A 27,460-nucleotide genomic window follows, 5' to 3' on the forward strand; every position below is an offset into this window, starting at 1 on the left:
TGGAGCTCACTTTGTTAGGAGTGTTCTGCAGTTCGAGATACTTATCAACAGTGGGGTGAGTCAATGCTTTTCTTGTTATTACTGGTGGTATTCCTAATGATGTTTTGACTGGTGTTGCATATATTTTGTCATAAACTGTTTCACTGCTTTATAGGATACGATGTGTTATACGTGATTTTACTTGAAATAGGGGTTGAAAGCACAACTTTTAAAACGTAGTATGTTTAGAGTTGTGGTTCACCACATTCTGTGTTTAATTCTTTTGCTTTTCTTTATAAGAGTGCCCAATTTCATTTCATACGGCCCTCTTTTTTTCATTTGCTTTCTAGAATGAAGATAACTCAGAAATCACTGAAGTGATTTCAGAGGCATAGTGTATGTCTGTATGATTTTAGAGGGCTGGAGCATTTCTCCTACAGTGAGAGGCTGAAGGAGCTGGGCTTCTTTCTGGAGAAGAGAAAGCTCTGGGTTACTTCAGTGTGGTCTTCCAGTCTCCTAAAGGAGCTTATCAACAGGAGAAAGATTAGCTTCTAACATGGACAGATAATGATAGAGCAAGGGGGGATGGTTTTAAACTAAAGGAGGAGTGATTTAGATTAGATATTAAGAGGAAATTCTTTACTCATAGTGGTGAGACCCTGGCACTACTGCCTGGAGAAGCAGTGGATGTCCTATCCTTGGAGGTGTTCAAGCCTAGGTTGGGTGGGGTCCTGGTCAATCTGATCTAGTAGGTGGCAATCCTATCCACAACAGGATGTTGGAACTAAATGGGCTTTAAGGTCCCTTCCACTCTATTCCAGCTTGATATTTTCAATGTGTTACTGGAGTATTGTGTCTAGTGCTGGGCTCCTTGGTACGAAAAAAAACCTCTGTGATCTCCTGGAAAGAGTCTAGCAGAGGGACACAAAGATGATAAAGGGCCTAGAGCACCTCTCTTGTGAGGAAAGAGTGAACAACCTAAGTCTGTTCAGCCTTGAGAAAAGAAGGGCATCTGATCAATGCTGATAAATATCTAAGGTGTGGGAGGTAAAGGGATGAGGCCAGGCTCTTTTCAGTGGTGCATGGCAATAAGACAAGGGGAAATGGCCACAAACTGAAGCACAGGAAGTTCTACACAAATGTGCGTAAGAAATTCTTCACAGTGAGGGTGACAGAGCACTGGAACAGGCTGCGTGGAGAGGTTGTGGAGTCTCCTTCTCTGGAGATGTTCAAAACCTGTCTGGATGCTGAGCTGTGCAACCTGGTCTAGGGAGCCTGCTTTGGCAGGGGGGTTGGACTCTGTGAACTCCAGAGGTCCCTTCCAACCCTTATGATTCTGTGAAAAGTCGGTGTCCTCTGTGGTTTGTACTCCTGACATTGTGCTGTTTAGGGACTAGAAGGAAAAAATAACCCTCACAAATAACATTGCAGTGACATAAGTTTGCTTTGGAGTTTTCACTGAGCAATAGAGGATACATTCCACTTGGACTTTGAATTAGGCTTGTTAAAGTGGTAGTAAACTAAAATGGAAAAGGAAAGGGGAAGTGATCCACTGAGGGACTCAGTCCCATTCTTGTTTGTACTGCAGGGCATAAGCAGGATGAGTGCTTATGTATGAGTTCTTATATCTGTAAGAACTACAGATTAGTCACAGAATGATTAATTTGAGGCTGATCCCTGCAGTTCTAAGGCAGGTAAAGGTCCAGACTTGGTGTTATGCTTTGTTCTTGTCCATTCATTCCCTTGGTGCCCTTGTGCTTTTATGGATATTCATACAAACACACAGTAATCTAGTTCAGAGAGTGATCTAGCAAATTTAACTGCATTTATTCACAATTTGGTTCCTTGAGTTGCACAAGTATCAGTATGAAAATGCACACAAAAAAAGGCAGGAGTGTGGCATGTTGAGTTTAGGTAGGTGTAATTCCCTAGTTTTTAAGCCAATGTCTGCCTCTTTATTGCCATTAGTAGCTGGGATAGCACTCTTTTAGCCATGTGGCTCGGACAGCGAGTGACTGTTGCACTTGGGGCAGAGCTTGTGTGTAACAGTCCCCTGCTTGGCCTGGAGAGTCTCTGCACAGCTAGTAGTTTCTCTCTAGGATATATGTGTCCACTGAGAGGGTGTGAGATGTTTATTCAAAAGAAGTATGGGCTCAAGCTGACATAATGTAGTGAAAGACCCAAGAGAAAAGTTAGAAGAGGGATGAAATGGATGGTAAGTTCCTATGAAAGCTTGCATCCATCTGTGCTTTGTGTGGCATAATGTATATTCTGGTATTATCTTTCCATGACAACATCTGGACAAGAAACTCAAGATGGACTGAGTGCAAGCTGGTTTTTGTTAGGTGAGAAATGATGTGTGCTGCCTTCTTTCTCCTTAGCCTTTCTTTGAAATGTTCCTGGTTTTCTTTTGATAGCTCAATTTTGAGTACTGTCTCTTTGTATTCAACTCAGCTTGCCACAGTTTGCCCTGAAAGCTCCATAATTATATTGTTCAGGCATAAGAAAATGCATGAAAATAAACTAGTTCGTTCACATCTTGCTTTTTGAAAACGACATGCTGCCTTCAGTTTGCTCTTGGAGTCTAAAGACTATTCACAACTGTTACAATTAAATTTTGCCTAGGGAAAAGTAAAGAAACCTGTAAGCCTGCAGCATCTGATCTCTTTTTTTGAAGGAAAAACAAGTTTTTAATGACTAGGTAAAACCACAAACCTGTCTTTCCTCTACTTTGTACTTCATGTACAGAATGCTTCTCCTTTTAGCTTGTGATACAGCGCTGCAGTGGATCACGTGAGGCACAAGAGAGCAATTGGACCTCCCTACAATAAATTTACTTTTTCAGTTGGTAGTATGTTCTGTTTCATTTCTTTTTACACATTTGTTAATATAGAAGATGAGTAAAAATGAACTTACTTGTGTTTCTTGTTGACCTGATGTACATTTAAACTGAAAAAAAACGTTCACTTCCTTTTCCTCTCTCATCAAGATGTGATGCAGTTGCTGTGAGGGATGTTTCTGTTAACAAAGGGAACTGTAAAAGTTATATGGAGTATATTTGAGGGAATTATTCCTTCATGTTAATGTGATTCAGGGATGTTCGGTCTGGGAAAATGACAGGAACATTTGCCAAACAAAGTTAAATGGCATACTAAAAGATGTTGTGATGAAATATTTCGATATCACTGGAATTGTCTTTTTATGAGCTTGTTATTTTGCAGTGAGATTTGTAGGCCTAGAGATGCACAAATACCTCAGACTGAGTGACAGTGGAGGGAGTGTTAGATTATTTCTTCCTCACGTCTGACTAGAAGAGGGCAGGCCCTGAAGCAACATGGAAAAGCTATGTCCTCTGACTAAATGTTTCACATCTGAGGTGGGAAAATGTGGCTTAGCTACAGTGAGCATTGTGTCACTCCATGATCTGACTACTCTCATGGATTCTTTTTGTCAATACTTGGTGGCATCCCTTAAAAGCTCCAAATTTGGGAATTATGTGGCTGTGATTTTTAAGGCCTTATGCTTCTGGAGAGGAGACTGAGAAAAATGACTTAACTAAATCTTAAGGTCCTGAAGACTAGCACATAAATAATACTTGTTACAGATGTATACTATGTATCTTTTTATTACTCCTGTTTACTTTGTATTTGTGCCATGATTTTTTTGAATCCTGTGCTCAGAAACTCAGGGCTTCTATACTAATAATTCTATACTAAGGAAAGTAAAATGCTACTGGTATTTGCTCTGCATGTAGAGCAGATCATCTTTACAATTGGATATAGCATGTACTACGTGAATACTTGCTGTAAGAAGTTTGGCTCAGCTGAGTTGTACCAACTGTTGAATTTGATCTTTACTGATTCTCGATGCCTCTGATAGGCTTCTGTCAAGGACAAATACTTGCATTAAAGAACCAGGATATGGGCTTAATATGAAATAAAAGTTCTCAAAGTTGGTAATTTCCAGTGAAAGTTGGGAGGTTGTGAAAGAAATAACTTGAAGAATATTTTCAATACAGGCTGGCGTACGGGCATAGGAGGCAGTCTGAGATCTATCGCAGGGTGTGTTATCCTGACTCAGTATTGCAATGTCTCTTTGCAACTGGACTCTTCAGTTCCCCAGAGAATGTCTGCTGGTGACAGTGTAGCACTACTCCTTGCTGTCTGGGGAAAAACACATACCACTACTGCCTACTAGCTACCAGCAAGCACCTTCACAGCAAACCACTGTGTGAGTGCCTTGCTACTTTATATACCTGCATAATCCCTCTGACAACTAAATCCATTAAAATTCGTTTTCATCCAGGCAAATCAGACTCCCTGAAATCAACCGAGCTTTGTTCTTTGAAAGCGTCTTGTGCTAGTATGTGTGTAATCAAATCCTGAGGTGGCCTTGCATGCATTCCACGAGCACCAAGATGCACTGTTTCAATTATTCTTTTTGATGTACGTTTTTTAAGGGAATTGAAATATTACACTAAAGTAAATGGTTTTTAGATGTTTTAGGAAGGATATTTGAATGAACTGAGTTCCTCCCTTTTCCCAGCCAGTCCCTACTGTACAGATACATAAAAACATCTATACTCACTACTCAGCGTAAGAATTGGTAAGGAGAAGTCCTGTCTAAGTTTTGCCTCTCATGTGCTTATTGTTTTCCTATGGCTGGCTCTCAGAAGCAGTACTTTTTGTTGGCACTTTGAATTGCTCTTCAGAATTCTTCAGGGATGCCAAAGTCACCCTACTGATACAGTAAACAGACTTTAGAATATTCAGCTAGTCTATATCCCTCCTCCAATATTCTGTATAATTTATAAAAAGCTATTCTGCATGAAAAGAAAATAGAACACGGGAGTTGTGCAAAAGTGATCAGTGGCATTCATACCACTAGAGGGCTGCCTGCATATGCTGCGTTGATCAAAAGGCATCAAGCATGCAGGCTCTTTTTTTTTTTTGTTAAGCCTTTGCATTGCATTTTCTTAGTATTTTTTGCATTTGCAGTGACTCTCTCTTTCTCAAATTGGCTGTCAAAACCAAAGTGAAATACTGGAAAATGACGTGCGCTTCCAAGCCTAACAATGAAGATAGCCAACATGGCTCTGCGGAAGGACTCAAAGACTAAATTGTCATGCACTGAACCTGCCTATTGAAAGCAAATATTGTTCAAAGGGACTGTACCATCTGTAACCTCCCCAAGCCGTTGCTCCAGAGTGGAGTGCTAAAAGCAGCAATAGGGTTATGATTCATTTGTGTCTTTTTGCATTGATAAGATAGTAAATTGTTATTTACATCACTGTTTTATTGGCATTCGACATTAGGAATCAAAGTGGCCACTAGATACTTGCTGAAGCTATTGAGTTCAACTTGGAGACTGTTAAAAAAGCTTTGTCTGGACCACCATCTTTTGTTTGTATGTTTAAATAACAATCATGCTGAAAAGTATTGATACTAGAAATATTTTTGTTTATACACGCTTTGTGGTCTTTTTGTACCTCTGGAAATGCTACAAATATTTTATGCAGAGGCAAACCAAAAGGTTAATATTATGCAGTAAATATCACAAAGATGCTTATGTATGTGTATATATATAAGGACGTATGCAGAGAGAGGTGTAACAGATTTCTGTTAACACTTAAGATTGGTAAACTTTTGAGTGTGTGTCCCTGTACAAATAGATACACTTATTTAGATATCAACATATGGTGGAATCTTCTTTCAGGATTTCTTGCATCATAATTCCAAGATACTATTCATCAATTTAAAATAAACTGTCTTGTTAGAACACACTCAAATATTGGACCAGATTAATCCCAGGTGTAATTGTGTGGACTTGGATATAAAACAGAGCTTAATGTTATGTTTGGGAGAGTCATTATTGCTGTGTGCACTAATGTCAAAGCAAGACTGTTTTGAATTATTTTGTCCTTAGAGAAAGCATTACTGAACTCATCGTAGTCCTGTTTTCTCTACCCTATAGCACACTTATACATGACTACCTGTTCTTTCATCTACAGTAACACTGCCTTCTTCATTTCTCATGAAAATAAGAGATATTCAGATGCAATGATTGTTCATTTATATCATGCTTTGTATACCAATGTTTCCTGTTAGTGACACGCTATGAAGTGCTGTTCTTGCCACTGCTCTGTATTAAAACAGTGATTCAGTGTTGAAGAAATCAGCCCAAATGAAGGACCTTGGATTTGATTTATCTGACTCTTAAGCATATCGCAGACTGTGTTGGCAGCTGAGAGTAGACTGAGGTCTTTAATCTCTCCAAAAGAGAGGTAGAACATACTTGGCAGAAATACAAGTATGTCTCTGCCTTGCTTGGGAGGTGGAACAATAAGGCTGAGAAAATTCTTCATGCTTCACAGCGTGGTCCTCTTCTATCCTTTTGGTAATAGGTCTGAGCTTTCAGTGGAGATGTGGGCAATTGGTCATCAGAAACTGGACTGAGGGGGCTTGCAGGCTGCTGGGCAACTATTGTATAGAAGTGCATCGGGTTCCTATCAGTGTGCTGAATTTGACCCAATGCCTTCACCATAAAGTGAATAAAATTGTTTTTTTTTCTGTAATGAAATTGATATAATTGCCTGGCAGCACCTACATTTAATACAATCACACTTCTGGCATAATTAGTAAAAGTAAGTTAATTTTTCTGAATGTAATGAGCTTGATGTTGAAGAAATGATTCATGTGTAAGATCAAAAGGAAATGCCTTCTGAACTAGACAGTGTCCCATTTCCCTCCAGGGCCTTAGATTTCTGACATGATAGGCAAAATCATTCCCTTTGGATTCTCTGAACCTGGATTTTTATTTTTCACTTTGAGGCAGTGAGTTGGTGAGGATTCAAGTGAAATTTCATGAGTCTAAGACTGGTCTTACACAAGGTATTGCTGGGATATTTTGCAAGTCTCTTAATGTTTTCTGTTTGTGAACAGTCTACCAAAGGTGCTAATTAGCTAGAATAATTACATATACTCAGAATACTGTTTTCTTTCATAAAAATGAATTTGTGGTTGAAGTGAATTTAACTGAGTTTAATTGTGAGCATCCTTGATTTCTGAAAGCAGCAAGATATCACTCAAAAATATTTGTTAATATTTTCAGTCTTAAAAAGATCTTGCAAATAGTTGGTTAATTGTTAGTACCACTAGTTCTCATTACTGATTTGCTAGATGAAATAAACTATTTAAATATGCTGTTTTCCACAAAGTCTGACCTCAGTAATAACTGTCTTCAGTGGTTAGTACCTTCATTCTGTGATTGCAATCAATTGTTTCAATTGCCTGTTTACTGTGTAGGCTGGAACAATGTCTTTTGTGTGCTTCACTTTGATGTACATATCATTTGTGCCATGTTAAGTGTTCTTTTTCTGACTTGAGCTCAAAGGTGTCTGAGCAAGGAACACAAGGCAAAGCATGGTTGGCTGAAATATGTTGCTTATGAAACTAAGCAATGCAAGTGCAAGTTACTTCAAATTTTCTTTGGGGCATTCTATTTTTAACTCAAGATGAAAACATCAGACTTCTTGAATGTATCAAGTCTTGAGGATATTTGTGGGTGCAAGTAATAAATGACATACCGGTTTTAAATTGAATGCTGTGCTTCAGAATAGGAGGAATCGGCACGATCTCCCTAGACTGATGTAACAAAAATGAACACCAATTACAGTGTATTCAATCCACTGGGACTTAGCACATCATTTTGTCTAATTATGGTATGAATTCCACAATGGAGAAAGCCCTTCTTCTGTAAACAACTAATTCCCCTAGAAATGTGAAAAATCTTAAAGAACTCTAATTATACATTTCTCAGTAGATAAAGAGAGCCAGAGAGAGTCTGTGCCAGCCACTTACCAGAGGGGAAGGGGGAAAACAAACAAAAAAACAACAGCAAAAACAACCCCAGAAAAAGATAAAGGATTACCCTGGGAGACAAGGAGGGAATATGAAGTAGTATAAACTCCTCTCAACCTTTATCTAGGCTCTTATTTAATATAAGACCTGACTGATCTATGCCTAAAGGCTTTACTGTCAATTGGAAGTTGATAGATCTATTGACATTTACTCGAGGAATAACGTTGGACTAGAGATTTAATAAGTAAATGACGAAAACAATGTTCTGCTATACTCCTAATAAGCTTAGAGATACCCCAAACTAGCCTGGGTAACCCAGACTGCTCAGGCATGCAGTTGGCTTTGTATATTGTAATTAGTCAGCAGATGTGTTATAGCAAGAAATGGATTGCTTGTGATAGAAAAAGGATGACCTCTGACTTCCTCATTCCCAGCCCTATTTTTCAGACTAAGTTCCATCACAGATTTGGCTGGGCTTCTGCAAATGTGAGAGAGTTCATTAAGGTCTACTGAGGGTTATTCAAAAGACTGCTGAACAGTATAAAAAAAAAAGTCAGCAGAGAGAAGAGCTGTAAAGCTGCTTCAGTACAATAGAGGGTGGTTATAGATAAGTATGACAGAGTAGGCTATAGTCACTTGGGGATGAGGTAACCACATGTATGCATGTCACAAGACATCAGTTTATTATGAGATTTTGAACCTGCAGTATTTAATAAAAAAGGCAATGTTTGACAGTGAATTTGCCTAAAATATGTCTTTCCCCAGATGCCTGGTGAAATTGAGTCTAAACTCTTATTTTCATTCAACAGAAGGGTCTCACATCCTCAGTAGCGCTGATCTTACAGACTCACTTATAAGAAAGAACAAACAGGTGTCCCAGGAGGCAGACTGCATGTTGCTTTTATTTGCAGACTGGTCTGCTTAAAAAAAGGTGATTACTGCTGAAAGGTGATACCTGGGGAAGTGAAAGACCAGTATAGCTGGAATTAATCACCTCAGAGACAGGCAACAGCTCTCATTGCTTCCTGGCCATGGAGACGTTTGTTTGCCATGTTTGTCTTTCCCCAAGGAAAGAGTAGCTGATTTTGTAGATGTCTTTGTTTCTGAGGCTGCTACTGTATGGCCCTTCTGCCTGCTCTTGAATTCTGAGCTGAATCATGAGTAGAACATACAGTAGGAGAATGCTAGAGCCACATATCTGTGAACGCGTCTTACCGTAACAATGCTTTGCTTGTATGTTGCATGGATTACTGTTGTATGTCACAAATACATGTGTGCCTGCATGAATTGGACTCTGACCTAAAGTTTTAACTGAAAGTATCTGTTGTGTGTCTTGCTCTGTCAGCTGCTCTTGAGGAGTAAGCCAGTTCTCAAGTTTCCTCGGCAGAAGGAAAAAACAGGCAAAGTTGCTGAACTAATCAGTATTCATAAAATTTAAGCCTTTAATAAGCAGGAGTGACACCAACTTTAGAGGTGTTGTCTATAAGCATTATGTCTGAACTATGACTTACTCCTGGATATGGAAGGCAGCTTTTCACAGGAAGCCCTTTAAGAGGACATCTGGTCCATCCCACTACCTCAAAGCATAATAAGCTCTTCCTAACCTCTTTATTTCTATTGTCCAGCATGGGCACAGAAAACACTGAATTTCCACTAATGCGGTATCCATTTGGAGATATTTTAATGCTTCTAAGCCTAGCAAAGTTCACTGGACAAGTTGAAATCTCACCAAATTTCACCCAGGCCAAGTGTGTGTGTGTATATACACGCGTGCTTGTTGTGAATGCTAAACTGTGCCTCCTGCAAAAGGAGGGGCAAATCATTATTGAGCAGTCTGAATGTGGAAGTAAATAGCACAGTGGGGCAACGGTGTGCCTGGAAGCAAATTGGTGTGTAGCTGCAATCAGAAGTCAAACACAGGCAAAGCAGCTGCAGTATTCTGGTCTCAGTGGCTCCTTCCAGAGTAGTTTGCAGTTGCACATATGGAGAATGTTGATGTGCTGTATTTCTGTCAGCTGTCCCTTCGGTGTTTGTTATGCTGTACAACAATAAATGGCTTTAAAATTCAGTATATAACATAGCACAAAATTAGGCAAAACCAAGGGCATTCAGAATGCTTTTCTTTTACCCTCTCCCTGTTTTATTGGATGTTTTCAACAACAGCATATGAAGCTTCTTTCCCATTAGGCACCAACATGTACTAAGTGCTAACTGGTACGATGTTACCACCTGGACTTCACATGTTTATGAAGACAGTACTGTAAGGGGTGTTTTGAGACTTTCCAGGTTCTGGTAGCATGAAAGAACTGTGAACAACAGCAAACCTACATCAGTTTAATTCTGTTGTGACAAGCTGTAAGATTTGCTGGTGAGAAGTCTCCTACTGACTTCCTGGGCTATTAAGTACTAATTATGCCACAGCTCTTTTGACAAGTTCCTGGTAACCTAAGGATTATCAAGTAACATTATAAAAAAAAAATGCTGCATGCTAACTACAATGAGCATGAATTAGTTTGAATTAGGTTTGCTGAGGCATAAGGTATAAAACACAGATTATCCTAAATTTAGCTTCAGCAGATGGCAACTAGGTCTTTCAAACTAATATTATAAGCTCACATAGCCTTGAAAACCCACCCCCTAGCTGCTCTCTCTGCCACGGTATTGGAAACAACTACTTTCTTTTGAGACAAAGACAGGATTCAGATGTGTATGACGTGTAAGGGACATGTGAGGAATGGTGAGAGGTGGTGCAGAGTGCCTGAGCCTGTGCTACATTCAAAGCCAGCTCATGGGTTTGCTCTGTCCTGCAGGTAGAGCCAGCACCCACTTCCCCACAAAATTCAAAGGTAGCCTAAGTACCATTTGCTTCTGAATGTCCCCTGGTTTTTTAAGGAAGAATTTCTCTGTCTGATGTCAGCTCACAGGGGTGCCTGTGGTGTATAGAAGTATCCCACATAGGTGCTGCTTGCTACCTCATCCTTCTGTAATGCTGGTAGGTATGTATGCTCTTCATAAAACCAAAAGGAAATATCAGACAGTAGCTATTGATGTGCAAGTGTTTCAGAACTTGAAGAGGAAATAAGTTCAGGACAACAGTCTAGATTAAATAACATGAATTGCTTGCTTATAGAGAAGAACAGATGTCAAGTGACGAAGCATGAGGTCTCATTTGACTTGCATGTGCCAGGATGCTGTATCTTGATTGCTGATAAATGGGACTCCATGAGTAGAACTTTGATCTTGAAGACAGGGTAAATATAGAGAGAGTCAACTTTGGAAGACTGGCTATTAGCTTGATCAAATTATAGTTTGAAAATGGGTTAATAAATCTAGAGGAGAAGGAAGGGAGAGAAAGTTCTTCTGAATTAATCATCATTTGTTTCTCAGTGATGAGTTTACACAATTGAAATTCAAGTGGGAGTATAGAGAGTGTAATTTCATAATTACATATGAATTGAACTGATGTTTCTAGGTAATACCAAGATCTGCTTTCACGACTTAGCATTACCTACATCTGGACAAATCAAAATATCCAAGGCATCAAAATTCAAGTTCAATTTAAGGTTATTTTTCACTCATGGCATCAGCACAAAGAGCCTGTATCTTTCTTGGTCTGCTAACCTGCTTTAATGCTGTAGTTATCTATCTGCATTGCAATGTTACCTCATGAGTACTTACTACATGTCAGTGAGTGCAGGATGAGGGCATATTTCTTTTGCTGGTGTAGACAAGGCATACAAGTAAGTTTTCATCAATGCTCACAGTTAAATGGTTGTGTAACTTTGCATCATTTTTGAATTTGAATGATATTTTTCTTCAAGTAAAAGTGGGGAAAAAAAGTCCTTAGAGGATAACACTTGGGCCCCTCAAAGTTATGCTGTTTGCAAAATCATGTTCTTCTCTGGAACCCTGTGAGGATATGAAAATATTCTGTGTCAGAAAACAAATAAATGTATATTAATATATTCTGCACACTGCCCCTATCTGCTCACTGCTCAAGGGTTTGTTAATGCAGGAGGTTTGTGGACATGAATAGAAGTCATGTGGATGCAATTACCCAAGCATAAATTTTGTAGTGTGTGTATATGGTTTGAGAAGTTACGCAATAGTCAAGAAGTGGAGGAGTTTGATAACTCCCAGACCCAATAATTTCGGAGTGATGGTGGTTTTCTGATTTTTGTAGGCTTACTCTGACCTCGCAGTCTTACCCACAAGGAACTACAATGCCTGGTTATCTTGCTGCTCCTTCAGAACAAGTCTGTCTTCCTCCACAACTGCAGAATGGAGGAGGTGATGCATTTACTAAATAGTCATATTTGTTTCCTACATCAAAATTGTAGTAAAGATGGGAACAGACTATTGTGGTTTAAGTAAAACTTACACAAAGACTGTTGGGGGTCTTCTTACAGAGATGCCTCCCTGAGGCCAACAAGTAATTTGAAATCCTTTGACACCACCTGAGCCTATTTCTGAATATGAGCTTGTCTCTGAGATCCATGCCTTGAGAGCATTCTGGTAATAGTACAGAGCAGTCAATGACTTAGCATTGATTGTATTATGTCTTTTTATTTTGTTTTTTAAAAAAAATCAACTTTTTGTAGTAGATAAATGAGAAGGGAACAAAATGGTGGAGAGAAGTGGTATGCATGTGTTATCTTCAGATCTGGCAAATCCATGCAGAAGTTACAGTTAGCGTTCCTAGTAGCCAAGAAAACCTGCTCATGTCCCCTCAGCAAACCCAGATCAAAACACCTCAACAATCTCTTTTCGTAGAGGCATCGTGTCTTGAACATTACAAATGGAAATGAAAAGGGAGGAAAAGCATACTTTTATTTTTAAGTAGGAAATGCAAGGTTTAAAATTTGCTGGCATTGTACAGTCAAATGATGCACTCAAAATACCACTGAGACTGTAGATGTATCAATGGACTGATACTTTGTCTGAAATGAAGGAAATGTAAAGGAAAACGTAGCCTTTTTTTGTGTTAGAAGATATAGCTGCCTTCCTTAGTAGTGTTACATGCAAATACAGACAGTTTGCTCAACATATGATGTAGTGATATGTAGAAGTGGTTCTTTTATTTCTGATACACTCTTTCAATAACTTTCAAAGGGTTACAGGACTCTTCTGAATTAACAGAAGGCAAAAACCCAGTCCTGACTATTATTTCTAGGGGCTTTTTTTTTTTGCTGAGATCAGACCATGAGCCAGCTCAGATTTCAGTACTGTCATTTTCCATTAGTAGCCTTGATTTTTTTAATATTAGAATCTTTCCTACAGCTTCTTGGAAAGAAAGCTTTCCAGCAGATAGTGTGCTGAAAGGTTAGTGTTCTAGTTGTTGATTTGGTATGGTAGTTCCATTAAATCATAAATGAACAGGTTTCAAATGGAGCATCAAGAAAACTGGGAAGTTATACAAAGCAAGCTGGATGTTGACCCTGGGCTAGACTGTACCCTGACAGCTGAATGCATGATGTGTACCAAACCAATTTAATCTCCATATGTTTTCATTACACTTAAGTGTCATTGACTAACTGTATGGTAACTGCTGAGTCATGGCCTGAATCACTGAGCACCTGGAGGAAAGACCCAGTCAGCCTTGGGAGCACAGGTGAAGGCAATTCACCTGTGTGATCACCTGATCACACAGGTGATCAGAAGGGGTGGTGCCTGACTTCTTAGGCCTCATTTAAGGGGGAGGTGGTGGCTATGGGCAAGAGTCTGCCTGTGCTATTCCTCTGCTAGTCCTGAGCCAGACCTGTCCTCTTGAGATCAAAATGGGAGGCTTATGAAAGGCCTGCCAAATCTCAGCAGCTAACAAGAAGCACTAAAAAGGTCTGGGAAAAAGATGCAGAACAGATACAGTCTCATTGCTATGGCTTTAGGCAGCAGAGAGGGAAGACAGGACTCTCCTCTCCCCATTAGTGCCAGCTCTTTCAGAGCCTTTTACAGGATGCAGGATTAAAAAAAATATCTCCTATTCATCCCTCCTATTAATTTTGAGGGTAGATCTTCCCCAGCTTTTCACAAGTGAATTAAACTACTTTGTTCTGGGGTTACTTGAGTGGAGTGTTTCAGTATCTGTATGGGAACTGCTGAGTCATGGCCTGAACCACTGATTGAGCAGCTGGAGGAAAGACCCAGTCAGCCCTGGGAGCACAGTGAAGGCAATTCACCTGTGTGACCAGAAGGGGTGCAGCCTGGCTCCATCCCTCTTCGGCCTCATTTAAGGGCTGAGTGCCACTGAGGATGGATCCCTTTCTGGAGATCCTTCCTTGGTGGAGCTTTTCCCCAGAACCCAGAATCTTCTGATCCAGGTGAGCCATCTCCTTCCCTTCCTTTGTAGCACCGTGCTGTTGTGCTGGTCCTTCCACTTCTTCTGTAATGCCTTTTCCATCGTGTTGATCTCTCCAATTGCTACACTAACTTAGTAGCTGTGTGTCTTAGCAGGATTAATATTCAAATTGCCTTCACATAGAACTTGGACTCTTTTGCAGTGCTGAGAGTAGCATTCCTGGAGGAGCCAACAATCCTGCCTGGTGATCTGTGTTGCCACTGTGGTAGAAAGCTTGAGGGCATCTAGCTTTCTAGCCTACTTTTCTAAGTAAATGTATATTGGCTGCTCTATTACTCTTACACAGTCAACATGCTATTTTACAGACTAAACCTTATATTAGGTTAATGTTATATAAATGGTGCTATTCAATAGGAGAAAGTTTTTTTGAAAAGCTTTGTGCTAAATACATCAGTGGGATGACCATATTTAGTATGAATATAAATGTCATTCCATTCTCCCCCCACAGAATCGGCGAAAGAAGCCATATTTCTCATCAAAACAACTCACCCATACACATACTTAAAAGTGTAAGTGAAGAACCTCAGATACATAAAGCATCTGAGAAACAACTTGTTACCATATTTTAATTGTTTCTGACACTGACTATGGAATCAGTGTCATCTCTAATTTTAGCAATGTTTTTATGTGGGGAGTACACACTTTCCAGGACTTTAAAGAAAAAGTGAATTGGCAAATAAGTGTATATAAATGTGCAAAGTACCAGAGGAATTTATTACCATGCTAGAGCTATTCTGTAATACAAGGTAAGCTGGGTGAAATCCATGCCCATTAGAGGTGTAGCAGAATCTTGTTTGAAGTTTTTCTCTTAAGATATAGTGGAAGTGATATGCCATATTTTATTCTGTTTTTCACATCTACGGAAATAAGCTTATCTGCATGTCTTTCATAGGTGAGAAGATTGGGGTCAGGTTGTTGTTTCATAAATTTAAATAAATGTTTCTCCTTGCTCTGCTAACTGAGCCACCAGGATCTTTAAATCCACCCCTGTCTTTTAGTGCTCAGTCAGTTTGCTTCTATCTAGTGTTCCCTACTAGAGTATGGCCAAAGCTGTTCACACTGTTTGTTATTGCAGTGCTAGATCCTGGCATTTCTTTAATTTTTTTCTGGAGAAAAATAACAAAACTTCAGAAGAAGTGATCTGTCTTTCTCAAAAGAAAACCCAACGTGAAGATGAAGTGGAATGTTATTCTGAATTTGACTGTTAGGAGAACAATGTCCACTTGATTCCCAGATGTTACAATGCATTTTAGTTACTAAGTGATACTGGGAAGGCTGAAAGATATGACTGCATCTGTAGTCTGCTCAGTTAATTTAAAGGAGTGCAAGGAAAGAGTAGTAGTGTCTTTTCTCTCCTGCTGTTGCTTTCTTTTTATTTATAACTTTTTATGAAGCTTTCTTCTTTTATAAGTGCCCTTTCTGTTAACTGTACGGGGAACAGTTTAATGTAAGAAACCAATAGTTCCAGCAGGTGATGAAACATTTGTATACTTCTGAATCTCCATTGTACGAATCTGCAATTCACATAGGAAAAAGTTTAATGCTTTTCTTCTTAAATCGGAGAAATGTCTGAGAACTTCCAGACCACCAGTTATTTCTGTATGTGCCCTGTAGGATTTTTGCACTTACATCTGAACTTTGAATTGTCTCTTCACAGATAAAGAATTTAAGGGTAGAGAGATAGGACAGCAAATATAGATTCCAGTACACATTCTGGCTTTCATGATTACAGTTTTTACCATCTTATGCAAGGGCTTTTTGAGGAATATGAGTCTGACAGTAATAATTTCCATAATGTAAATTTTATTGAGGGTCTTACACACATGTTGCCTGTGTCAACAGCCAGTGGGTCCCAGCCAGTCGCTGTCTGAGTTGCATGACACTCACCAGAACTTCTGTGCTGCTGTTGATGGTTTTGCAATAAGTTGTAGGGCTCATACAGGCAGGCAGAAGTTCTTTCCACCACCTCTTTGCATTGGGGTCTCTAAGTGGTAGGAATCCTGAAGTGCATTTCCACGTCTGTGAACTGCTGGACATTCTCAGTGCTCTCTGGAGACATGGTGACTGGGGAAACAACGTGCTTCAGGCGCAAAAGCACGGTGAAAAGCAATATGAGAAGGATAGTCAGAAGTGTTAAGAACAGTCCCACGTACACATAGAGACCAGAATATTTATCTGCTGTTTTGTCTACTTCTGTAGCCAGAGTTGGAAAATGAACACGTCCAGTCAAGTTTCCATGGAATTTGAAATAAATCTCAGTCATTGTTGTTAGCTTTGCTACATTTTCTCTGTTTATTTTCAAATTTAATGTCTTACCTCACTGGACTCAAAGTAGGTTAAAAGAGGAGGCTTAAGACAAATGGTGAGGTGTCTTTTTTTGTAAAATTCAGGAAGAAATGCTCCATCCTCTTGTTCTCACTCTGCTTCACAGTTAGCAGACTGCATGAGACAAGCCTTTGTAAGTCATAGTTGCTATTATAATGATTAACAAGCACTGGATTTGTATTTTACATGGCCACCAATCTTCTATTTTGTCTTCAAAATCCTTGGCTCCTTCTAGTAGGCCGCTTCCTTTGGAAGGTGAAATGCTTTGGTTGTTCTTTCAAACTGATCTGCAAGGGACTGTATAGCTTTGGTCTCTGCAAGTGCTGTTTTCCAAAAAGAGTGAATTTTCTGCTAGCTTTTCCAACAGCAGGTGGTTTATCCCTGCGTGAGCTGGAGAAGGTTGCAGTCTGCTGCGAATCCTCTCTTAATCCAGGGTTACTGATACTCACTTGGAGTACGGAGTTCTCAGTTTCTTGGAATGCATAGTCAAAAAGTTGTGTGTCTAGGAGGAAAGATGAGAGAGAGAAATGAAACCAAGTATCAAAACAGCCTAGCCCGTATGCAATAGCTTTAGGTAAGAAATGAGTCCTACATCCATGGACTAATAACTGCATGTACCAGTACAGGTTAGAGGCTGACCTGCTGAAAGGAGCTCTATGGAGAAGGACCTGGGTATCCTGGTGGTATCAGGGTGGCCATGAGCCAGCAGTGTGCCCCGGTTGCCAAGAAGGCCAATAGTATCCTGGGGTACATCAAGAAAAGCATGGCCAGCAGGTCAAGGGAGGTGATCTTCCCCATCTGCTCTGCCCTGGTGAGGCCACATCTGGAGCACTGTGTCCAGTTCTTCTAGAGAGAGTCTAGTGGAGGACCACAAAGATTATCAGGGGTGTGAAGTGTCTTCCTAATGAGGAAAGGCTGAGAGATTTGGGGCTGTTCAGCCTGGAAAAGAGAAGACTGAGTAGAGATGTTGTAAATACTTAATGGGTAGGAATTAAGTGCATGGGGCCAGGCTCTTTTCAGTGACACCCAGTGACAGAACAAGGGGCAATGGGCACAGACTGGAACATAGGAAGTTTCATTAAAATGTGAGGAAAAACTTATTTATTTTGAGGGTTACAGAGCACTGGAACAGGCTGCCCAGAGAGGCTGTAGAGTCGTCTTCTCTGAAGATATACAAATCTTGCCTGGATGGTTTCCTGTGTAACCTACTCTAGGGAACCTGCTTTAGCAGGGGGGTTGGATTAGGTGCTCTCCTGAGGCCCCTTCCAATGCCTACAATTATGATTTTACAAAGTTTAGGGAAGACTAAGTCTAAATATTAGTCTCTGGTAACACCTAGTTCTTATTTATAGGTAAGAGAAGGCCTCACAGTCTATAGAATTAGATGTTACAGAAGAAGAGTCCAGCCAGTGCCCTACACCATGTGTCTTTTTTGTTTATTAGGACCCTCTGTTTCTATTGCAGGGTGTGCTTGGCAGGCAGCCAGAATCTCCGTGTCCTGCCAGGACAACTCTTCCTTGAATACAACACTTCAGTCACACTGTGGCAGAACTTAGAAATCTTAACATTTCTGCACTGTGGTTTCTTTCAGCTGGAAACAGAAAACCTAAACACTGAAATCTCAGTGTAAACAGAAAGCATCATGTTCTGCTTTAATAAGACTAGAATTTCCTTCTTACTGAAGGAAAAATAATAGCAGTGAAAGTGATGCAGTCATTTATAATTTTGACTACATATACACCTACATAAGAGATTAACGTTATTCTGTTTATAGGGGAACATTCTGGCAGTCAGATCAAAATGAAACATTAGATCAAAATGTTAAAAGCTCTGATGCGTTTAGATAAAGATTTCACCCAAAAGACATGTTGCTGCAAAGCATTTTAACTTTAGGCTTTCAGTTTTTAAAATATAGCTCTTTTATTGAAGCTACTTGATTCACTTCTTTCCATGCACCAATGACTTGCTCTTCAAGGGAAGGTTGAAATATGGAGACCTGAGTCATCAAGGAGCTGATTTTTGAGGCTTTCATTACAAGCAAGGCAGGCCTACTTTGGTTTACGTGGTGGGGAAACATCTGATGTGCTGAGATTTTTGGAGGAAGGATGCTGGGAGGTAAAGACAGCATCAACAGCCCCCCAGCTCATATGGTACGTCCTTTAGTATCAAAGCATTTGGGAGAAAAACAATCCAATTTAGGAAATATTGGGTCATGTCCTGCTTGGTAATAGGCTGAGACAAATTTTTGATGGGAAGATCGCCTGGAGATTTAAATTCTGTGTGGGTAGTGGATTTTTGTGCTGTGCTTTGTGTAGGTTAATGTGAGTAAGCATGGTAGAAAATGGAGGCTCAGTATTTTTTTTTCTAGAGTCTAACCCAAAATCTTTTGAGCCTTGAAAAGTGGGGAATGGAAAAAAGGAAACTGCAGATTAGGCAGAGCTCTATAACTACCTGAAGGGAGGTTGTAGTGAGCTAGGAGTTGGCATCTTCTCTTGAGTCACAATACAGCCACAGTCTATCAAATTGAGTCAATTGAGAGCCTTCAGATTGGAGTGATTCCTAATTACATGTGACTTTGGGTTCTTCAGAATAAAATACTTTTGCTGTATTTGATGTATTAAATTTTAGAAGAGAATATTCCTAGACCTTCAAGACTTTTGACTTCTTGGATTTACAACCTTGAAAATAAAGTAACCAGTCACTTGTGATTCTGAGATGTTAGTATGTGTAAGACTTCCCATTATGCTGCTAAGTTGTAAAATCAAATGTGTCTATAAAAATGCCATTAGTTAGTAATATAGTGCTGATGTGCTATTACGGGCTTGGTGACTATTTTAATATTTTTATCTGATTGGAGGAGACATACAACAGGTTCCTAACGTAAGTAACAGAAGACAGGGAGGCAGTTGGTCACACGAGTGAATTCACAGCTTAGATGGTGAGAGATGTAGGGTGAAGTGTACTTTTTGGGTGAAAGGTAGCATGATGGCTCTGAGCTGTGTGCCCTGTGCTGGATCCCTCACATCTTACCTATCCAGAGGTCCTAGCCTTGTTATATAGTCTGTGGGATTGACTCCAGCAGGTTTGGAGGTGAGGCAGGAGCAGGGGACATTAAGGTGAAGGCTGTGTTATAGCCAAGCACTTAGGCTCTCAATTATAGCGCAACACATCTTAACTATGTACTTCAGACATACAAATGACATAAATGAAAATTCTTCCCCCGTGAGGAATATTCTTATGTCATACAGTAGGTGTAAATTAAATGATATGAAGGTTACTGGCCATATTAAACCTTTGTTCTTAGAGTAAGATTTCGCTGTTGATAATGAAATGTAGTCAATCTGGAATCTGACACATCCATACATTAAAGTATAGAGCAATGTCCATCTCATCTGCTATCTCACTAAAAGCAAGAGTCAGAGCTGGTTTCTCTTCTAGGAGGAAGAGAAACCTAATGGCTTTCCTTCATAAAATTAGACTGCAGAATGCTAAGGACATTAATCTTAAGTTCAATAATTAACTATAAACCAAGACCTTGAATTGAGAAAGCTCTCCTAATTAATAAAAGGAGCAGATTAATAGTAGGAAGTATTAGCAGTGGAGAGTTGGCACAGCTTTCATTTTTTTGTAGTTTCAACTATAGAATTGTCAGGAGCAACCAACTATTCAGGCTGTTGAAAGCTGTGGAATTAACTACATCCTTTCCAGAAATAATTCAGTAGCTCCAGGCAACACCAGAGATTTCTGCTTTTCAATCTGCCAGTTATCTCAATGAATGTATCTTTTCGGATGTTAGTAAATTCAGCTTGAACTCCCCTGTTTAAGGAATGTAAACTTGAAGACCATGGAGATCAAGATAATGTGAAAGTAAATGGGTACACAAAGGTTCTGCAAAACCTGTGTATAAAGCAGGTTGGTATTTATAACTTTGTAGAACTCACAATACTACACACAAAACCTCCCTGGATACCCTTTGAAGATCACCAGTATGTGGACAAAGAAAGTAGGTAGAGATTTATTAGAGAGCAGAGCAGCGTAAGTGGTGCCAAAATTCGCTGTGATCTATGTTCTTCATCAAGGCTTTGTTGCTCCACTCTGGCTGGACAATATATCAATTTCTAAGGAGTGCCAAGCACTGTTAATGCTCACTATTGCTCAGTGGATACAGACTGATTCCAAACAGACACTTCCTTTTTAGCATGTTGTGCTCACTTTTATGCAAGGATTAAAAGCAAAAAAAAAAAAACAAAAAACATTTCATTTAATAATGAAAAGCAACAACAAAACAACAGTAATGAAAATAGAAGCCCCAAACAAAACAACAATAAGGTTTCTTTCAGAGTGTGTCTCACTAAGAGAGCAAATTTGTGAGCTAAAACTTCATGGGCATTGCAACTATCACCTTCCCTCTGCAACTACCAGGGTTTGGGGAGCTTCAGGAGCTCTCAAGGTTTTCCCTGTTCTTAGGAAGCCTGCATGGCCCCTCTGTGCCTTTGTAGGTCACAGAGGAGCAGAAAAAAAGATTTTCCCTCCAAAACACAGACAGCACAAATTCATTTTTTGCAACTCATACCATATCTCACTTACTTCCTATTACTCCCCCATTGCTTTAAGTGTCACCTGCTAGCAAGGCATCTCTGAAAGTGCAGGCAACTTTTCTGAGTTCTTTTGCTTTCCCACCTGATACTAAAACTACTGCAATGAGTAAAGTGGGACAGAATAGAACAATTAGTCCAATGCAGTTTAAGGTGCTCTAAGCTGGCTGACAAGTGCAGAAATGTTTCTTTTAGAACACAGATACTACCGGGTATGTTCTGTCTAGGTCACTTTTAGAGATGAAGCAGCTTTGAAGAAATGCAAACAAGGCACTGAAGTGTCAATTCCATCCATGGCTTGCATTTTCTCCGGGGAGTATCTGAAGGAGAGGAAAGGGGGGAGTGTCCCTCATTTCAGTGGTGGATGGTGTTTTTTGTTCTTATGCTGAAGTGCAAGATAGTATGTCAGTGTCTCAGCTGTGACAGTGCATAGGAAGAGAACAGAATAAAGTATAGTTACCTTTCAGAGGCAGGAGTGTTGGGATTTAGGCACTAGAGCAGCTGGTTCAGACCATGAGCTTGCTGGTGATTTATCAAGGAATATCTCCTCCCCGGCAGTGGGATTAGTACAGAAAAGATTTGCTGTCTTACTGTTGGAGTCAGGATACTGTCTTTTTAGCAGCAGTGCATTTGGCACATCTTCTCCTCAGCTCTTGATTTCACATGGTTCAATAGCAGGGATGGCTCTCATTCCAGGTCTTGAGATGTCAATTTATGACCTGACTCAACAGCATCAGAGCTAATGCTCTATTCTTCGTAGGCAATAGGAGAAGAGGGCAAGGAGGCTTCTCTTTGTGCGCTTCACTACTTGGGTGGAAACAGCGTGGGCCAGCCAGTCCCCTCCCTCAGCAGCGGTAGCAACAGAGCAGGGAGGATCACAGCACTCAGGCACTGCTGCATCTCAGCAGCAGGCGAGGAGGGAAGGGAGGGAGACTGCCAGCTCAGCGCACAGCAAAGTTTGTGCAAGGTTCTTAACCCTTTCGTGCTTGCAAGTAGTAAACAAGACTGAGCTGCCTGCTAGTTGTAAAATGGGAGCCAGGAAGAAGGGGTATCGATTTCTTTCTGGTTTTCTGTAAATTGTAGAGGTTCTGGTTGTTTTGTTTTTTTTTTTGCCTCTTGGGAAGGATTAGCTGGGGAGTTCCCAGCTGGGCTCCTATCTGGAATCATGGGCAGATATCGCTTGTCATCTGGGACCCTCAAACATTGCTCTTTGGCTGTGCTTTTTATGTTGGTTTTTTTTTTGCTTGGTGCTTAGTGTCTGGTGTTTTGGAGAGGTCTTTGTGGCTGTTTTAGCTTACAGTTCACTTATCTTCTGAGGGGTTTGAAACAGCAAATAAGTGTACCCCTAGCTTGAATGCCTTGTGGCAAAGAAAGATTTTTGCCAGTTTATGAATGCTTGAAGCACAGATCTGCCTACAGAAATGAAGTAGGAGGGGTTGAAGTTGGTGTGGGAACCCTAACAATCCTGATCCCAAGCCTTTTGACCTGCATTTATTAGGTACTCCCAGCTGACAAAGTGCAGGTGTTTTGTGTCCCTGTTCCAGTTGTTATATGAATTAAACTGTATCAGTGAAAATTAAAATTTTCATTGTGTGCATATTTCAGGAAGGTGACTGAGGAACAAGATTCTTTAATTTATGCAAAGTGGCTCAGTTTTCTGGGGGGCAGATGTCAGTTTGGGATGTGTGCAGTGGGCACCAAGGTTTCACCAGCAGAGGAGCACAGCTGGAGGTGACCAGCATGTAGACAGTAGCTGCAGTTTGTGACTGCAAACCACTGAGCTCCAGGTAGCTGGGTTTTGCATGCAGCCTGAGCATCCAGTCCCTGTGTTCTTTGTGTCCTAGCTGTGGGTTGGTTGGAGGCACCTCACAGGGTAACCCAGACCCTCAGTGGCTGTTGGGTTTGTGGTAGCTTCCAGGGACTAGAGGCTGTCATTCACAGCCTGTGCTTGGGGCACTGGCAGCAAAGTTCCCTGCTGGAAAATGGGTCCCACACAAGTTTGGGAAGAGCATTTCATTTTCTCTTTCCAGCATTGTGTTTGATGAGGCAGAAACATTTTATCTCCTTAGAACAGCTCTCTCCTGGTGGTTCCCTATTGCAGCAGCCTGAGCAGAGGGGCCAGATGGTAATGAAAAACAGAGCTGCATAACTCTTTTATCCTTCTGGAGTGGAGGAGTATATTATAAATCCATCCTTCTATGGGCTTCAATCTCTGGAACTCACAAGCACAGTGTTGCAGTATTTAGATAAAAGATAGTCTTTATAAAAGCTATGACTCTTCCACATGTCTGCACTGGGAAGAACCCTCTGCAAACCAAGACTTTATAAGGCAGATTTGATTGCTGATTTTACTACACATTTCTCTTGCTGTGATGTCATGTATAGTGCCTTATTTTGCAGTTTGTGCCATGATTCCCTGCTATGTGTATTTTTTGCTGGAATCAGTCCAGTTGCTCCTTTATCAACAAACTACCTGACAACACCTCCAAACCCTGGGAACATGTCCTTTTATTTAAGAAGAAACAGAAATTATGTTACTGGTTGAATTATAAAATTCAGAAGAGGCAGGCATGTGTTGAAATCCTGCAACCCAGCTTTCTGTGTAATGCTAATGAGTGTTGCTGAAATGAAAAGATCTCTCTTGCCCATCCCTGCAACCCAGCTTCTCTGCTTAGCTCTTTTTCCCTTTGTTGATTTTGCATGAAACTCTTTCTCCCTTTTGTAGGACCAAGCTGCTCTTTGCTGGATGGGTGTACTTAGATTTCTTGTTTCCTTTGTAGCAGGGTATAATAAAGACAGATGAGTTTTAGATAATGTCACAATTTATACCAGTTAAAGCTCATGAACGCTTGACTGACTGCTGAATTCCTGAATTGTTCAGAAGTATGTAAATCTTTCTCTATGTAAAACTTTGTGACAGTCAATGACAAATTTGTGCAACTTTAAGGTACAAATTACCTTGGAAACACAGATATAAACCCAGTGAAAATAATTGTTCAGGCAGCCATTAGAAATTTAGAGGCTGAAGAGTTAGGTTCCTTCCTTTGCATTGCTTGACCTGCGCACCAAGCATTGTATCAGATCATTTTACACATCTTTCTCATAATACTCCGATAGCTAGTGAAATTTGGTTTTAAAAAGGACCAAGGAGATATCTGAGTGGTTATTAGTGGGTGTAATCTGTTTATTTCTTCAGGGATTCTTCTGTTATCCAAGTTCATGAATTCTGTGAGCAAACTGAAGATTACTTTGCATCTTTCAAAATTTCAGCGCAGCTGCAGAGAACAAAGACAGAGCAGGGCTCTCCCCTCTCCCCACGTTGCTTTTGCAGCAGACACATCCCAGGTTATTCAAGCTGTCATCTGCAAAGACCTTTAATTCAGATCTGTTTGTGTGTGGGAGGGCCAGGATCAAGTGGAGGTCTCTTTTGCGAATGTGGATGATCTTTATTGGACTCTGGAAAGAGATAACTTGATAGGTGTCTGTGCATATGTCAAAGATGACAGAGAAAACAAACAATGTCTGAGCTATCAGTACCAGGGATGAACAAAAAGTGTGTTAAATGAGAGCAGATTTCACTCAGATATCATATCTCAAACGCTTTCTGTGTTTGAATGTTCTTTCCACTTGTTTTGAGGTTACAATCAATACCAGTTCATCTATCTATTCATTACCATTTTTACCTTTCTCTTATTAAAACAGTTTATCTCTTCCACCTACATGGTTAATCCCTGCTTGTATGAGACTTTGAGCTGTTGTGCTGACCCAAGGCAGCTCAGCTTGCCTGGAGTTTCATTAGCTTTCAAACGGCTTAGGGGAAATTCATTCTCTTTCACCCTCAGAGGGTGAATGACTCAGAATTAAATGTGAACTTCTAGTAGTATTCATTACAGGTGGCACTAATATTGTACTTAGCCCTTCTGTATTTTTAAGTCCCTTTACAGTTACTCAGTCTCAGTGAGGTGCAGTCATACAGCCTTGAAGAGGGCTGCCAAGCATTTTTTCTAGCAGCCTTTGTTGCTGTTACAAACTGTGCAGCTGTGCTGTACAGCTATCCATAGGACACCTCCTCAAACATGTGCCCAGGCCCCTCTCCAGCCACTAGGGTCAACTACCCAGGTGCCCTAATGGTATTAGACCTTTTACATGGAAAAAGACCTATTCTTTCCTATTCCTGCCTTCCTCATCTCCTGTCCCAGCCATCCACAGAGGTGCTAAGATGTCCCTTAGTGCCATGAGGAGAGCTGGATAACTAGGACTGCCTGAGGTGACTGTTCAGTTGTTCCTGAAAGATTAGATGGCTCCTGGTTTCTGCCTAGAACTGTACAAATGGTAGGAACAAGAGTGTAAGTCACTGAGGAAAAGATACTGAAGCAAGTGACAGCACTTACTGCTGTTTGTCTTGGCAGAGCAGAATCTGCTGTCAATACGTTTTTGTTTGAATGTATTTTGTCCTTCTATCTGTGACTCCAAGTGGTAGATGATCTATATGACAAATAAGCACGTGGAAAACAATATCTTGTTTCAGTAGGTTTTGGAACAGAAGTCTCTAGTGAATGCTTGAACTTTCAAATATTTACTGTTCATTCAGATTTGCATGAAATAGATCTAGCTGCCACCAACTTTAGAGGAGAAACACTGCAGTCAATTGGATAGCAACCCTGAAAGCAAAGGAAGTTGCCTGCAGTTTGTTTCTTACTTAGACCACTAAGGGTCCCAAGTAAATGTACTGATTTGTCTCTGCCTCATTTCTTTTTCACAAAAAGGGAAAAATTATTACCACCTCTCCCCCATAAACAATTTGTCAATCCAAAGTGTTACGCAAATGCATGTGGCTATGTACTCACTGCTCCAGCAGGACTGAGTCCTTTTCCTCCTATGCATTCTCATGTGATCTTGTTTTGCCCAGTACAACATGCCTCATGTGTTTAGACTAAAAGAGTTTTGTTTTGAAGGGCTTTGGGCTATTTTGACACTTTGACTTTGTTTTGAACTTCCTTCTTCAAAAATATTGCAATGGTTTCACTTATTTATAAAAACTCATTCTCCCACAGAAAACTGAAGAAATTCAGCCTAGTCTGATGTTACTGCTGATTTTAAGGAACATTTCTAATCTGTTTTACTGTTGTCAGTGAATGACTGTGTTGTCCTGTAGACAGAATTCTGTCAAACAGTCCTAAGCTTCATTTTTCTGAGGGAGCTTGTAAAGATTGTCATTGCAGATCCCCTTACTCTAGGTAAGTCAATGGGATCTAGCTCAGGTAGGGCCAGATGTGAAGAGCAGTGTTGTACAAATGACCTTTGGAGTGAGGGCTATCTAAAAATCAGGTTCCATGTGAGTCCAAACTGTGAGTACATAGCAGCCACCTTCCACTAAAGTCCCACACAGGTTCTTGTGGATCTTGATTAAAAATTAGTTGAAAAAAGAGTCAGGGATAGAACTTAAACCAGATACTGTTCTCCAGCCCATGGTCTAGTTTAGTATTATTATTATTATTATTATTATTATTATTCCTAACTAGGACAGCTCTTGCAGCAGTACCTATTTTTAGGGAGTTCAGCACAATTCCTAGACCCAAGAGGTTCAGAGAACCCTGGAGAAGCTTTCAGATGTGCTGATCATCTGGTTTTTTTGCCTGTCCAGTTGCTAAGATACAACCTGAGAGGTCCTTGCATGGTGCTGAGCTGCTCTGTTTTAGTCACTTTTTTTTAATGCTCACAATCATGCTTGTCTTGCAGCCCAACTGCACTACTGACTGGATGGTCTTAGCATGATTGACAGTACACAATAACTGTTCATAACTGGGACTTATTTTAGCAACAAGATAATGGACTGGCTTCTGGGGGACTAGGTTGTTTCTCTGGATGATGGACAAATAATCCACATGGACAGGGCAGGTTTTGCTGGGAATTGCTCAGAAACTACTTCTTCCCATTTCCATAGTAGGGCTTGTGCCCCAGGAGAGACTTGGCATGGACATCATTGTCAAAACCAACACCTGATCTGTGTATATACATGAAATGTGCATGATTTGTATTTTGGTACTCTACCTAGTTTTCCCGAAACTCTGGATATTCTTGATGGAGCCTGAAAATCCACTTGTTTTTCATTTACTTCCACATCCTTTACCCTCAGTTTTGCTCCATGATCTGGCTATGGACAGATTAGCTTCACAGAGCAGATGATGTTGAGAAAAGTTTTAGATACCGTCATACCTGTTGCAATATGCGCCTCTTCTCCTGTTACAGTCTAAGGTGCCACCTGAACTTGCCAGGCAGCGCTGTGATTACAAAGTCAAAAGCACTTTCTTTAGAGCTTGCTCTGAGAAAACTTTCCTGAAGCTGGA

At 40.4% G+C, this 27,460-nt stretch overlaps 1 protein-coding gene and 1 long non-coding RNA gene across 7 annotated transcripts in view; one reads left to right on the plus strand and one right to left on the minus strand.

Annotated features, from left to right (window-relative positions):
- The window catches only part of DCX (doublecortin), a 137,601-nt gene that overhangs the window by 3,432 nt on the left and 106,709 nt on the right, over positions 1 to 27,460 (plus strand). For 5 of the 6 annotated variants that reach the window (XM_021405948.1, XM_021405949.1, XM_021405950.1 and 2 more), the window contains exon 1: positions 1 to 55. The exons of the other annotated variant lie outside the window; for it this stretch is intronic. The gene's annotated coding sequence lies outside the window, so the exon portion shown is untranslated. The remainder of the gene's footprint in view (positions 56 to 27,460) is intronic. 6 annotated transcript variants of the gene reach the window in all.
- Positions 12,385 to 22,043, minus strand: LOC110403111. The gene is made up of 2 exons (XR_002441498.1): positions 21,574 to 22,043; positions 12,385 to 17,020 (listed from the first exon to the last, which is right to left on the minus strand). It is a non-coding gene; the product is annotated as an uncharacterized LOC110403111 (long non-coding RNA).

The sequence above is a fragment of the Numida meleagris genome, chromosome 8 (genome assembly GCF_002078875.1).
Source record: "Numida meleagris isolate 19003 breed g44 Domestic line chromosome 8, NumMel1.0, whole genome shotgun sequence".
Lineage (NCBI taxonomy): Eukaryota > Metazoa > Chordata > Aves > Galliformes > Numididae > Numida > Numida meleagris.